Raw genomic sequence first — 17,046 nt, 5'->3', positions numbered from 1 at the left:
TTAAAGATGTATTGCAGAATTGTCACGAAGGAAGAACATGGAACAAGTTCGTTGTTAATGATGGCTTTGTGTTCCGTGCTAACAAGCTATGCATTCCAGCTAGCTTCGTTCGTCTTTTGTTGTTGCAGGAGGCGCATGGAGGAGGATTTATGGGACACTTTGGCGTGAAGAAGATGGAGGACGTACTTGCTACACATTTCTTTTGGCCAAAGATGAGACGGAATGTTGAGCGCTTTGTTGCTCGCTGCACTACATGTCAAAAAGCTAAGTCACGACTCAATCCTCATGGTTTATATATGCCTTTGCTTGTACCTAGTGTTCCTTGGGAGGATATATCTATGGACTTTGTTTTAGGTTTCCTCAAACAAAGAAGGGGAGGGATAGCATATTTGTTGTCGTGGATAGATTCTCGAAAATGGCACACTTTATACCATGTCATAAAAGCGATGATGTTGTTAATGTTGCTGATTTGTTCTTTCGTGAAATTATTCGCTTGCATGGTGTGCCAAATACTATTGTTTCAGATCGTGATACTAAATTTCTTAGCCACTTTTGGAGATGTTTATGGGCTAAGTTGGGGACTAAACTGCTTTTTAGTACTACTTGTCACCCCCAAACTGATGGACAAACTGAAGTAGTCAATAGAATATTGTCTACTATGCTTAGGGCTATTTTGAAGAATAATATGAAAATGTGGGAAGAATGCTTGCCTCATATTGAATTTCCTTATAATCATTCACTGTATTCTACTACTAAGATGTGCCCTTTTGAAATTGTGTATGGTTTCCTACCTCATGCACCTATTGATTTGTTGCCTCTTCCATCTTCGAAGAAGGTTAATTTTGATGCTAAACAACGTGCTGAATTTATTTTAAAAATGCATGAGTTAACTAAGGAAAACATTGAGCGTATGAATGCTAAATATAGACTTGCTAGAGATAAGGGTAGAAAACATGTTGTGTTTGCACATGGAGATCTTGTTTGGTTACATTTGCGTAAGGATAGATTTCCTGATTTGTGCAAATCAAAGCTAATGCCTCGTGCTGATGGTCCTTTTAAGGTGTTGGAGAAAATAAATGATAATGCATACAAACTTGAGCTGCCTGAAGATTTTGGGGTTAGTCCCAATTTTAACATTGCAGATTTGAAGCCTTATTTGCGTGAGGAAGATGAGCTTCCGTCGAGGATGACTTCATTTCTAGAAGGGGAGGATGATGAGGACATCAATACCATTGTTACACCCACAGCCCCTACTGCTACATATACTGGACCAATTACTAGAGCTCGCGCACGCCAATTAAATTATCATGTACTTTCGTTTCTTGGTAATGATTCTAATGTTCATGAGAATATGATGCTGCCTAAATTGGATACATTTGTTTTTCTTACAAATGAAGGGCCTAGCTTGGAGAAGGATGAACATTGGAGCAAGAACAAGGATGGAGATGATGGCATGTGCAAGGGGGACAACAATGGAGTTACAAGTGATAATTTCAGGAGTTTGAAGCCACCATAATGGGTGCGTGAAGCCTTGGACGAAATATACAAGATTCCACTTCATAAATTTCGTCCTGAGGCTATTCTAGGTGCTGTGTCACCTTATTATTGGGCCAGACCCATGTAATTTCGAAATACATAAGTATAGGCTATTTTTAGAGTCCGTATGTGTGGGGAAACAAGAGATAGGGTTGATTTCGGACCCCTCCACCAAGGGCCACGAAATTCCCCCCTCTTCCTCCATATATACAGCCCATAGGGCACCGTTTAGACTTTGGGTTTTGTTTAGATTAAAAGTTCTCCATAGCTGCAACTTCACGTACTTTTTTGTGTTCAACGACCAGACAAAGGTGTCACAGAACCCCACCTTCATTAATAAAGATTTCCTCTGTTATTCGCAATATCCAGATTACAATCTTAGTTTCTTGCTTGCTCTTCGTTTGCTTGCAGGAAATAGACCTTCGTGGTCAGGTTGATCGTGCTCCGACGTGGTCAATAACCTCTCGGAGTTGGTTTAGCGATTGCTAAGGCGAGACATCCTCGCACGTTCGTACTCGGATCGTCAAAGTCGACTTCCACCTAAATGATAGCCACCATCTCATCGAAAGACGGGACACCTTTGCCTCTATCATCCACGGCATTGGACTGCCACCTAGACGATCACCTCTAGGTCTTTGCAGCCCTGTATTGGCTAAGGATGTGCAAGAAGAGCACATGCTTGAAGAATCACAAAACCCTAATTACGCTACAGATGAGGAGACACCACCAGCCCATCCCGAGACGCAACCTTGCAAACAACCAAAGTTTACTCCAACAACACTGAAGAATTTGGTGGCCCAATAAGCGATGTCCTATCCGCCCGTATCCGTCCAACCGGTGAAAAAAAGAAACACGCATCTAAAGGCTGTGAAGATGAATACTAAGGCAAAAACTTCTGCCGCCACACATGCAAATGGTAGACCAGCAGTAAAGAAGGCACTGAAGAAGTCCTTAGCATATGAACAATGTGCTGACAACCCAAAAGCACCTGTTTATATCCCGGGTCATAGAATGCAACGAGACAAAGCGTACGAGCACCTGAGGCCTAAGATGAAGATTCTACATCAAAAATTATGGAATCAGAGCTTGCCAATAATAAGCAGGGATCCATCGTTAAGCCAACACACTACACTACAAAGGTGCCAACGGGATATACTTTCTTTGAAAAATCCAGCGGGGACAAAACATACATAGATTTCAAGGAGATCTTCTATATGTTCAGATTCTATAGTATCGAAACTTGCCTAATGAGGCTATGCGTGCTTTTTCAAGCCACTGATGTAAGAAGCAAGAAATTTTCTGATGTCTCCATAGCCGACCCTTATATCATGAACAAGGAACCTAAAAAATGAGCAAGGGAGGCGATGCATAAAGAGCTACCTTCTAGATTTCATGTAATAGAACCAGGTTAAAAACTTCCTCTTCATGCCATACTGACCCGTGTATATCCTTCTTTGGCTTACGCTTTCGCTTTTGTACCTTTCCTTCATATATTTTTCACGTCTCAAATAATGTAAATTTGTCATGATCACGTGGTATGTTTACTCTCTTTTGCGCTACAACCATTGGGTTATCCTAGTGCTAAGACCGCAAAGGTGGAATTATTACATGCTGGATTCCATGAAGAGCCCGGGAAAAGACTGGTCCCTCCCGGAGGACCTTCTCGATGATTGTATTTTTGATTGGAATACTACAGGAGGCCACACGGTTGAGAAAAACTACAAAGGAAGTGGAAATAAAATGATTGCATTCAGATGGAACACTCTATCTTGTATGCAACAACTGTCGACTAGTCTGACATGTGGCTTATACACCTGCATGCACATGGAAGAATTCATACGGTTTGAGAAAATGTGAAATCATCATGATAAAATCCTCAAATGGGGTTAGGAAGTACAAAACAATCACCCCGAAGCTGGCTTAGTGCTAGAAGAACTACAAGTCAGGTTCGCGGACATCATAAACAAGGAGGTTCGCTTGTCGTCCGGCCAATTCTATAATAACTCCAAAGAAGATGCGTCCAACCAACTAAAGAGCCTTACATAGTGCATTGCAGCAGGCAAAATTGAAACCGTGACTAACCATTTGGCGTCATGCAGTATGTAGTTGATGACCATGTATTTTTTGTAACTCGTTTATTCTTAATGTGCTTCTCATTCTTTATTCTAAGTGTTTACCACTAGTTTTATTCCTGATTTGCTCGCATTTAATTGATAAGTGTCCCCTATTTGCATCATCTAATGCTACTGTGGCAGCATAATATATTCTGCAATGGCAACGATTTTTATTTTAGCCTGGTGCATCAATCAGTGGCAGGCAGGTTTGTCCGTCATAGGTATGGCTGCCTGATACGTCTCCAACGTATCTACCTTTCCAAACACTTTTGCCCTTGTTTTGGACTCTAACTTGAAGATTTGAATGGAACTAACCCGGACTGACGCTGTTTTCAGCAGAATTGCCATGGTGTTATTTTTGTGCAGAAATAAAAGTTCTCAGAATGACCTGAAACTTCCCGGAGTCACATTTTGGAATAAATAAAAAATATTGGCGGAAGAATCAATAGAGGAGGACCCACACCCTGTCCACGAGGGTGCAGGGCGCGCCCACCCCCTAGGGCGCGGCCCCCTACCTCGTGGGTCCCCTGGACCTCCACCGACCTCAACTCCAACTCTATATATTCACGTTCGGGGAGAAAAAAAATAAGAGAGAAGGATTCATTGCGTTTTACGATACAGAGCTGCCGCCAAGCCCTAAACTTCCTCGGGAGGGATGATCTGGAGTCCTTTCAGGGCTCTGGAGAGGGGAATCCGTCGCCATCGTCATCATCAACCATCCTCTATCACCAATTTCATAATGCTCACCCCCGTGCGTGAGTAATCCCATCGTAGGCTTGCTAGACGGTGATGGGTTGGATGAGATTTACCATGTAATAAAGTTAGTTTTGTTAGGGTTTGATCCCTAGAATCCATTATGTTCCAAGATTGATGTTGCTATGACTTTGCCATGCTTAATGCTTGTCACTAGGGCCCGAGTGCCATGACTTTAGATCTGAACCTATTATGTTTTCATTAATAAATGTGAGTTCTTGATCCTATCTTGCAAGTTATAGTCACCTACTACGTGTTATGATCCAGCAAACCCCGGAGTGACAATAGTTGGGACACTTCCCGGTGATGGCCGTAGTTTGAGGAGTTCATGTATTCACTAAGTTATAATGGTTTGGTCCGGTACTCTATTAAAAGGAGGCCTTAATATCCCTTACTTTCCAATAGGACCCCGCTGCCACGGGAGGGTAGGACAAAAGATGTCATGCAAGTTCTTTTCCATAAGCACGTATGACTATATTCAGAATACATGCCTACAATACATTGATGAACTGGAGCTAGTTCTCTGTCACCCTATGTTATAACTGTTGCATGATGAATTACATCCGACATAATTATCCATCATTAATCTATTGCCTATGAGCTCTTCACATATTGATCCTTGCTAAGTTACTTCTTTGTTGCCACGGTTACGATTGCTACAAAACTGCTATTGTTACTTTTGTCACCGATACCGATACTTCCATACTACTTTGCTAGTAAATATTTCTGCAGATATTAAGTCTTTTAGGTGTGGTTGAATTGACAACTCAGCTGCTAATGATTGAGAATATTCTTTGGTTCCCCTTGTGTCGAATCAATAAATTTGGGTTGAATACTCTACCCTCGAAAACTGTTGTGATCCCCTATACTTGTGGGTTATCAAGAAATTTTTCTGGCGCCGTTGCCGGGGAGCATAGCTCTATTCTTTGAGTCACTTGGGATTTATATCTGTTGATCACCATGTGGAATTTGAAAGAGGAAAGAACCAAGATTTTTTTTCCTCAACTATGAGGGGAGGTAAGGAATTGCCATCTAGCTCTGCACTTGATTCACCTTATGTTTTGAGTAAACTTGCGACACCTACACCTGCTATTGGTTCTGATATGTCGCATGTTATTGATGATGCCACTTCTGCTATGCATGATCCTTATGATGATACTACTTCTCTGCTTGATAATACTATGGCATTAGGTGAATTTCCTTATGAACAACTTGCTAGGGTTAGAGAGAATGAAATTATTGAAACTGATGATATTGATGAAAGTGATGATGAAGATTCTCCCCCTAGATATGAATTGCCTGTTGTGCCTGAGGGTTATGTTATCAATGAAGAAATTGCTGGAGACCTTTTTGCTTGCAATGATAGATATGACATTAAGAAACTGTTAGCTAGGCTGAAAGAAAAGTCTCTCAATGCTAGAATGAAATATGACCCTTCTTTTGCTACTTCACCTATCTGTGTTACTTATAGGGATTATGATTTCTCTGTCGATCCTGAGTTAATTACTTTCGTTAAATCTGATCCTTTCTATGGCTATGAATCTGAAACTGTTGTGGCACATCTTACTAAATTGAATGATATAGCCACCCTATTTACTCATGAGGAAAAATTTGCTAGTATTATATTCTTATATTATTTCCTTTCTCATTAAAGGGTGATGCTAAGACATTGTTTAACTCTCTTGCTCCTGGTTGTGTGCGTAGTCCCCAGGATATGATTTATTACTTCTCTGCAAAATATTTCCAGCTCATAAGAAACAAGCTGCCTTAAGGGAAATATTTGATTTTGTGCAAATTGAAGAAGAGAGTCTCCCATAAGCTTGGGGGAGGCTTCTCCGATTACTTAATGCTTTGCCTGATCATCCTCTCAAGAAAAACAAAAAATGAAATACTTGATATCTTTTATAATGGACTAACCAATGCTTCCAGAGACCACCTGGATAGTTGTGCTCGTTGTCACTAAAAAAATAGATTTCCGAGATGATACGTGTTTGTCACAGTAGGTCATGTTTTCTATCATGCATGTACATCCATGACGATTTTATGACAGAATCAAGATAGTCATACCTATGATGTCGTAGAAGTGTTCCACGACATTACCAAAATTATCATCACGTAAGTGTCCACTTCCATGATGATAAATCATGCGTCATAGAAGTGCTTTCGTCAATGGTGACCGACATCTGGCGTCCACCATAACAGGTCACCGTTAAGCTATCAGGTCCGGTTTTGGATCCGATAACCCACTAACAGCCAGGACCAATGGGGATTTTCCACGTGTAAAATTCTTATTGGCCAGAGGAAACACGTGTTGGCTCACCATTGGGATAGATGTCATCCACTCATTGGATAGGAGGCGCCTATGATACGTAGACACATGGCATGGCCCAACAGAGGCCCATTCCGGTGAAGGCCGCCCCGTTTGACTTGGTCAAAAGGTAACGGGCCGGCCCATGGAAAGCCTGTTAACGACATGTTTCTATATAGCCCATTTACGGCCCGCTAACTCCCGGCCCGTTACGGCCGATCGGAATTAAGCCTAGTAGCTTCATCAGGGCCATCCAATATGATTCCAGCTCGTTGTAACTTCTGGCCCATGTATGGCCCATGATGTCTTTCGGCTCATATGAGGCCCTCTATAACTCTCGGCCCATTAAAGGCCCGAGATGAAACTGGCCCATAATGAACAGTGTATCGCTTTATACCCATTAACGGCCCAATATTCTGTCGGCCGTTCCAGCCCGTGTTAACTTTCGGCCTTCTAAGGGCCCATTTATTCTTGGGCTCATTTCTAGAATTCAGTTAGTTACGGTCCGTTATTGGTCTGTTTCATTTGTGGGACAAATTTAGCCCGTGGTTACATTCAGCCCATTTTTGGCCTGTTAACCCATTGGGCAGTTTTCATAGCATTACAAATACAGCCTATTAACGGCCCGTTACGGTCCAGGAATAGTACGATCCATGTTTTGCGAAATGATTATACGCCCCGTAGAAGGCCCATGGATCCTACGACCCGTAGAAGACCAATGGATCCTACGGCCTAGAAGGCCTATGGATCATACGGCCCGTAGAAAGTCCGATAAGGACATCAATACCATTGTTACACCCACAACCCCTGCTGCTATACATACTGGACCAATTACTAGAGCTCGCGCACGCCAACTAAATTAATAGGTACTTTCGTTTCTTGGTAATGATTCTAATGTTCATGAGAATATGATGCTACCTAAATTGGATACATTTGTTTTCCTTACAAATGAAGGGCCTAGCTTGGAGAAGGATGAACATTGGAGCAAGAACAAGCATGGAGATGATGGGATGCGCAAGGGGAACAAGAACGGAGTTACAAGTGATGATTTCAGGGCTTTGAAGCCACCATAACAAGTGCATGAAGCCTTGGACGAAATATACGAGATGACACTTCATAAATTTCGTCCCGAGGCTATTCTAGGTGATGCGTCACCTTTTTATTAGGCCAGGCCCGTGTAATTTCGAAATACATAAGTATAGGCTATTTCTAGAGTCCGTATGTGTGGGGAAACAAGAGATAGGGTTGGTTTCGGACCCCTCCACCAAGGGCTACGAAATCCCCTCCTCTTCCTCCATATATACAGCCGTTAGGGCACCGTTTAGACTTTGAGTTTTGATTAGATTAAAAGTTCGCCATAGCTGCAACTTCGCGTACTTTGTTTGTGTTGAAAGACCAGACAAAGGCGTCACAGAACCCCACCTTGATCTATAAAGCTTTCATCTTGTATTCGCAATATCCAGATTGCAATCTCAGTTTCTTGCTTATTCTTCGTTTGCTTGCAGGAAACAGACCCTCATGGTCAGGTTGATCGTGCTCCGGCGGGGTCAATAACCTCTCGGAGTTGGTTTAGCCTAGTCGGATCCTCAAAGTCGACTTCCACCAAAGCGATATCCATCATCTCATCGAAAGACAGGACACCTTTGCCTCTATCAAGTGGTATCAGATTTCCAGGTTTCTCGGTGAGAATTTACAGTTTTTTGTAGTTTAGATCGAGTCTGTTCTTCATACCAGTCCACGAAAAATCCATAGAAAAATTAGGGTTAGTTCATCATATCCGAACCAATCCAAGCCTTTGCATAATATTTTTAGGGTTTTGCTTTGTTGAATTTGCAGTTGCATCGTCGTGTCTAGTTGCTGGTCTTAGCGTTTAGTCCTTTAGAGTTTCGAGTTCTGTCACAGTTTGTCACGCCGTTGCCGCACCATCTTCATCGTTGTTGCCATATTCCACCACGGTGCCATATACCACCACTGCTGCCATATCCCACCAACGCTTCCATATACCACCACCGGTGCCATATACCACCGATCTATATCCATATACCACCATCGCTATCATATACCACCACCGCTGCCATATCCTACCACCATATATCCACCACCAATGCGAGTTCTTTTCGTATTAGGTTTGTTTTTTAGATCCATCTTATTTCCGATTCGTGTTTCCTTGCCTGAGTAGGTTTAAAAAAAGAGTCTGGAGACCCCCTGGCAGTTTTTAGGCCAAAATTTCGGCGATCGAAAATATTTTTTCCCTATCCTATTTTTAGGTCCCAGGGAGTGTTTTGAGACATTCGCCATCATAGTGATTTTTTGTCACACTTTTTCGTCGTCGCTGCCCTGATTTCCAAAAAAAATTGTCAAAAAGAAAATCGTGCCCATCCTGCCAGTTTGACCTGGGAAGAGTTTTGAGACACTTGCCCTTATAGTGATTTTTCGCAAAACAAAAGAGGAGCGCAAAAAAAACAGAGCGCAAAAAAAACAGAACGAAAAAATAAAATCCAAAGTGTGCTTTTCCTTTGTTTACGTGCAGCGCCATGATTTTGTTAGTGTTCTAGGCTCGCGTCTCTAGCACGGTCTAGCCTAGGACCAGCACAGTACCGTCATTGAGCGTTTATTCAACTTTGCATCTCTGAATTCATTATTGCTGACCCTTTTTGCTACCATATTATAAGCCTTCCCAGCTCCACGTACATCTACGTCGTGCATTTGACTCTCCCTAGTAATCGCTTTATCCAAGCTTTGAGAGTTTTGACTACAACAGATGCCGATCACCACCTGCTGCTAGGTAAGAACTAGTAAGAATTTGAGATTCGCTTGACGGATTTGTGACACCCCACCACCACCATATTCTAGTAGTCTGTAGGATCATATTCTTTTCTGTTTCTATTGCTGCTAACTATGGCAGGAACACAAGCCGACGAGATTGACTAGGAGAACATGATTAACAAGGAGCTTCATGATAAGTTTCTTCAAATGTTGGGTCAACAGGTGGAAGACATGATGGTCAGCTTTGGAAAGGCAATGGAGAAGACGGATGACATTGAGAAGTCAATTGACACCAAGTTGGACTCCAAGTTTGATGAATTACTCAAACGTCTCCCACAACCAGCTCTGCCGCGATACGGTAGGTCGAGCACAGCGTGTTCCTATTGAACCAGGACAAAATTCTGGTGCCGCTGCTACTTCCGCTGCTACTACAGAGGTGGAGGACTATTAAGAGGATGAGGTTGATCAAAATCAGAACTACATGCAGCCACCAGCACCACCACCAGTATGTCGACCTCAGGTATATATTCACAACGGTAGGCCTGCACCACCACCTCAGGTACGAGATAATGACCATATTCCTAAACTGAAACTGAATATTCCACCATCTGAGGGTAGATACATTCCTGATATATATCTTACTTGGGAGTTAGAAACTGAACAACGTTTTACATGTTTACAATATCCCGAGGAGAGGCGGGTTGCTATTGCTGTTTGTGCTTTCACTAGTTTTGCATGTGTATGGTAGTCTGAACATTGTAGATTATATCCTACTCCAACTACTTGGGCTGCTTGGAAAACTGCTATGCGTACTCGTTGGGTTCCACCATATTATCAACGTGAATTGCTTCAAAAATTGCAGCATTGAAGACAAGGGAAAAATTCTGTAGAAGAATATTATCAGGAATTACAAACTGGCATGATTAGATGCGGTATTGATGAGGAGAATGAAGCTATGCTCGCACATTTTATGGGTGGATTAAATAGAGAGATTCAGACCATTCTAGAGTATAAGGAGTATACTAATATCACTCATTTATAACATCTTGCTTGTAAAGCTGAACGTGAAGTGCAGGATCGACAAGCATTGGCGCGAACTAACTTTTCTGCAGGCCGACCTTCATCATGGACACCGCGTGTATCTTCTACTTCAACTGCACCAGCACCTCCATCAGGTGCCACCTCCAGCCGTGATACAAGAAAGCAGGCACAACCACCATTATCTGCCAAGAGCGCACTTGTCGGGCCTGCATAGAGTTCTTCTTCTTCCATGGCATCAACAAGGCACACAAGTGATATTATTTGTCGTCGTTGTAAGGGAAGAGGTCATTATTGATACGTCTCCAACGTATCTATAATTTATGAAGAATTCATGCTATTTTATTATCTGTTTTGAATGATTATGGGCTTTATTATACACTTTACTTTTGGGACTAACCTATTAACCGGAGGCCCAGCCCATATTGTTGTGTTATTGCCTGTTTCAGTATTTCGAAGAAAAAGAATATCAAACGGAGTCCAAACGGAATGGAACCTTCGGGAGTGTGATTTTTAGGAAGAATATGATCCGGGAGACTTGGAGTTCACGTCAGAAGATCCTCTTGGAGGCCACGAGATAGGGGGGCGCACCCACCCCCGGGCGCGCCCTACCCTCTCGTGGGCCCCTCAAGGCTCCCCCGACCGACTTCTTTCGCCTATATAAGCCTATGTACCCTAAAAACATCAGATATCAAGATAGATCGGGAGTTCCGCCACAGCAAGCCTCTGTAGCCACCAAAAACCTCTCGGGAGCCTGTTCCGGCACCCTGCCGGAGGGGGAACCCATCACCGGTGGCGATCTTCATCATCCCGGCACTCTCCATGATGAGGAGGGAGTAGTTCACCCTCGGGGATGAGGGTATGTACCAGTAGCTATGTGTTTGATCTCTCTCTCTCTCTCGTGTTCTCTCTCGTGTTCCCTCTATGGCACGATCTTGATGTATCCCGAGCTTTGCTATTATAGTTGGATCTTATGATGTTTCTCCCCCTCTACTCTCTTGTGATGAATTGAGTTTCCCACTTGAAGTTATCTTCTCGCATTGAGTCTTTGATTTGAGAATACTTGTTGTATGTCTTGCCATGATTATCTGTGGTGACAATGGGATATCATGTGCCACTTGATGTATGTTTTGGTGACCAACTTGCGGGTTCCGCCCATGAACCTATGCATAGGGGTTGGCACACGTTTTCTAGACTCTCCGGTAGGAACTTTGGGGCACTCTTTGAAGTACTTTGTGTTGGTTGGATGAATCGTAGATTGTGTGATGCATATCGTATATTCATGCCCACGGATACTTGAGGTGACAATGGAGTATCTAGGTGACATTAGGGTTTTGGTTGATTTGTGTCTTAAGGTGTTATTCTAGTATGAACTCTATGATGGATTGAGCGGAAAGAATAGCTTTATGTTATTTTACTATGAACTCTATGATGGATTGAGCGGAAAGAATAGCTTTATGTTATTTTACTACGAACTCTTGAATAGATAGAACAGAAAGGATAACTTTGAGGTGGTTCCGTACCCTACCATAATCTCTTCGTTTGTTCTCCGCTATTAGTGGCTTTGGAGTGACTCTTTGTTGCATGTTGAGGGATTGTTATATGATCTATCTATGTTATTATTGTTGAGAGAACTTGCACTAGTGAAAGTATGGACCCTATGCCTTGTTTCCTACCATTGCAATACCGTTTACGCTCACTTTTATCACTTGTTACCTTGCTATTTTTATAACTTCAGATTACAAAAACCTATATCTACTATCTATTTTGCACTTGTATCACCATCTCTTCGCCGAACCAGTGCACCTATACAATTTACCATTGCATTGGGTGTGTTGGGGACACAAGAGACTCTTTTTTATTTGGTTGCAGGGTTGTTTGAGAGAGACCATCTTCATCCTACGCCTCCTACGGATTGATAAACCTTAGGTCATCCAATTGAGGGAAATTTGCTACTGTCCTACAAACCTGTGCACTTGTAGGCCCAACAACGTCTACAAGAAGAAGGTTGTGTAGTAGACATCAAGATCTTTTCTGGCGCCGTTGCCGGGGAGGTGAGTGCTTGAAGGTATATCTTTAGATCTTGCAATCGAATCTTTTTGTTTCTTGTTTTATCACTAGTTTAGAAAACTAAAAAAAATGGAGTTAAGTTTGTATCATACGCTTCGTCTTTTTAATATCTTTCGTGAGTTTGATGGAAAGGAAAATTGTGCTCAAGTGCTACAGAAAGAGTGCATTAAAATGCTTGATACTAAATCTTTGAATGATGAGCATGATTGCAATGTTGTTAGTATAAACTCCTTGAATATCCATAGTATTAATGATGATTGCTCTAGTCATGACGAAAATATCTCTTATGAGCATGTCAACTTTTGTGGAGTGCATGTTTGCATGAACACACCAAATAGAGAAGATATTTATTGCAAGAGGCATAAGCATTTAGAAACTAAATGGTTGCAAGAAAGGCTAGATGTGAGTGCTGAAAATTTAAAATTCCTTTTCCATACTTGTGAACTTTGCAATGAACGTGGTCATTTACATCTCCAATGCAAATTGTTTTATGACCGAATCATGTCCAAAAATTGTGATGATTTGATTTCCCTTGCACATTATAATGAACTTAGTTTGCTTTTGGGTTATGAAGAGTTGAAACGTTTAACTAAGCCTATTTCAGAATTTAATCTTAAGCATTTCCTTGATATTGATCTAGAAAAGATTTATATGTTTTGTGCGGAGAATTGCATTGAAAATCTTTATATTGCCAATTACCTAAAGAAAAGAAACCAAATAGAAGATGATGAGAATACTAATGAACGGGAAGAGACTTTCCAATATCCTCCTATTATTTCTTATGATGAATCAGGTAGTGAGGAGGAGCTTTCTATTCAACCAATCTCGTCAATAAGGAGCTCAAAGAGAAAGGTTGAACCCACACATAATGTGAAGAAGAAAAGGAAAAGAAGGGGCAACAAAGGTAAAAAGGTATCCCTTCCAAATGATGTTGCTCCTACTACTTGTGATGATGATAATTTCTATACTATTGGTGCTATCCATACTATTAATGATGAGAGTGATTATTCTTATGATATGAAAAGGCCCAAGCTTGGGGAAGCTATGTTTGATGAGAATGATATATTTGAGAATATATTTGCTGAAATTAATGTTTGTCCCAAGCTTGGGGATGCTACGTTTAGTGAAGATGATATTTTTTAGCATCCCAAGTTTTGATATGCAAAGTTGTTATGATGATAGCATGCCTCCTACCTATGATGATTATATTGATGAAAGTGGGTTCGGAAGAGTGTCAACTTTAGGAAGTAGTGATCCCACTATTTTGGAGGATCTTGAATTTTATTGTGATGAATATGAAAGTGTATTTGTAAGAGTGTCAACTTTATTTAGTGATTCCACTATCTTGGGAGAGGTTTTAATCGATTATGATGAGAACGAAGTTGCTACTTATGATGATTATTGTGATGAAACTTATGCTATAAAATGTAGTGATGATTATATTTAAAAATCTTGTCATGATTATGATTACCCTTTTTCTAAACATTAATCTTTTAATGTGGAAACAATTTTTAGTGTTCAAGTCTCTTATGATACTCCCACTATTCCGAATGAGAAGAATTTTGCTTATGTGGAGAGTAGTAAATTTTCTGTGATAGTAGATCATGAAAAGAATACTTTAGGTGCTGGTTATATTGTTGAATTCATTCATGATGCTACTGCAAAATTATTATGAGGGAGTACATATGCTTGTAGGAGTTGCAATAATGTCAAGTTTCCTCTCTATGTGCTTCAATTTTTGAAGCTATGCTTGTTTTACCTTCCTATGCTAGATGATTATTGTTCCCATAAGTCGTTTGCTCACAAGATCCCTATGCATAGGAAGTGGGTTAGGCTTAAATGTGCTAGTCATATGCTTCATGATGCTCCCTTTATGTTTCAATTCTTATCTTTTATGTGAACATCATTGCCATCATCATGCCTACCTAAAAAGGCATTAAAGAAAAGCGCTTGTTGGGAGACAACCCAATATTTATCCTTACTGTTTTTGTGTGTCCACATGATTATGCTACTGTAGTAATCATGTTTTATAGCTTTTGTTTCAATAAAGTGCCAAGTAGAACCTTTGGGAAGACTTGGGTGAAGTTTATGTGATCTTGCTGTAAAAAACAGAAACTTTTGCACTCACGAGATTAGCTGCCATTTTTTTACTGGAGAGGGATTTTAGGTTAATTCTTTTTCCAGATGATTGACAGACAAATTACTCAGGTCCAGCAATTTATTTCATAATTTTTGGGGTTACAGAAGCATACGTTCGATACAGATTACTACAGACTGTTCTGTTTTTGACAGATTCTGCTTTCTATGTGTTGTTTGATTATTTTGATGAATCTATGAGTAGTATCGGAGGGTATGAACCATAGAGAAGTTAGAATACAGTAGATATTACACCAATATGAATTTAGAATGAGTTCATTACAGTACCTAAGTGGTGGTTTTATTTTCTTATACTAATGGAGCTTACGAGTTTTGTTTTGAGTTTTGTGTGGTTGAAGTTTTCAAGTTTTGGGTAAAGATTCGATGGACTATGGAATAAGGAGTGGAAAGAGCCTAAGCTTGGGGATGCCCAAGGCACCCCAAGGTAATACCCAAGGACAACCAAGAGCCTAAGCTTGGGGATGCCCCGGAAGGCATCCCCTCTTTCGTCTTCGTTCATCGGTAACTTTACTTGGAGCTATATTTTTATTCACCACATGATATGTGTTATGCTTGGAGCGTCATTTTATTTTGTTAGTATTTGCTTGATGTTATGGTTGCATTGTTTGCATATGTTTGCTTGTTTAATGATTCTATTTAAGGATAGGAGTATTAAATATGTAGATACATTTAGTATGCAATGTTGAATAATAATTTAAGTGATTTGTTATAGTAGAAAATGATAAGGTTTTGCATTGGTTTATACTAACCTATCTCACGAGTTCTTGTTGAGTTTGTTGTGAATGAAGCTTTTGATAAAAAGAGAAACCATGATATGAGAGGAATTAAGGAGACATAAAAGCTCAAGCTTGGGGATGCCCCGGTAGGCATCCCACCTTTCTTCTTCAACAATCATCGGTTAGTATCGGTTGAACCTAAGTTTTTGCTTCTTCACATGAGTTGTGCTATCCTTGCAATGTCATTTTATTTTGTTTTGCTTGCTGTTTGAATACAATTCCAAGATCTGAAATTCTTTAATGAGAGAGAGCCTTCATATAGTTACATAATTATTTAGCTACTCATTGATCTTCACTTATATCTTGTTGGAGTAGCTTTTCATTTACTCGTGTGCTTCACTTATATCCTATGAGTAAATGGTTTAATGAGTTGAATATCATAAATCTGAAAAATTATATGTTTCATTTGCTTATCCCATGGGGAGTAATGACTTCACATCTAAGAAGTAGAGGTTGTAAATTTATTGAAGGTTAGCAAGCATTGTATTGGTCATTTGAACAATTAATGAAAGAATATTGAAGGAAGAGAGATTTCATATATATATATATATATGTATATATATATATATATATACTATCCTAGACATCTTTTATAATTGTGAGCACTCATTATGTATGACATGCTAAAGAGTTGATGTTGGACAAGGAAGAGAACGTAATGGGTTATGTTTTCTCACATCTCAGTTAAAGTATATTGTCATGGATCATTCAAACATGTTGAGCTTGCATTTCCCCCTCATGCTAGCCAAAATTCCTTGCACCAAGTAGAGATACTACTTGTGCTTCCAAATATCCTTAAACCCAGTTTTTGCCATGAGAGTCCACCATACCTACCTATGGATTGAGTAAGATCCTTCAAGTAAGTTGTCATCAGTGCAAGCAATAAAAATTGCTCTCTAAATATGCATGAGTTATTAGTGCGGAGAAAATAAGCTTTGTACGATCTTATTATGGAAGCAATAAAAGCGACAGACTGCATAATAACGGTCCATATACAAGTGGCAATGTAAAGTGACGTTCTTTCGCATTAAGATTTTGTGTATCCAACCCTAAATGCGCATGACAACCTCTGCTTCCCTCTGTGAAGGGCCTATCTTTTACCTTATGTCTTTTACTTTATGCAAGAGTCAAGGTGATCTTCACCTTTCCCTTTTTCATTTTATCCTTTGGCAAGCACTTTGTGTTGGGGTGATCCTGATATATATATCCAATTGAATGTAGGTTAGCATGAACTATTATTGTTGACATCACCCAAAGGTGAATACGTTGGGAGGCAACACTATAAGCCCCTATCTTTCTCAGTGTTCGATTAAAACTCCATAACCATTAGTATTGCGTGAGTGTTAGCAATTATGGAAGACTATATGACAATTGAGTATGTGGAGTTTGCTATTCTTGAAAATAAGATGAATTGCAATTGTTTGATGACTAAGAATGAAGTTTGCTAGTTTTCAAGAAAGTTGATGGTCTATGCTTTAACATGTGAATAGCTTGTTACTTGATCGTAAAAAGTTTTATGAGATGAACT

This window comes from Triticum aestivum, chromosome 7B (genome assembly GCF_018294505.1).
Source record: "Triticum aestivum cultivar Chinese Spring chromosome 7B, IWGSC CS RefSeq v2.1, whole genome shotgun sequence".
Lineage (NCBI taxonomy): Eukaryota > Viridiplantae > Streptophyta > Magnoliopsida > Poales > Poaceae > Triticum > Triticum aestivum.
This window is presented reverse-complemented; position numbering follows the sequence as displayed.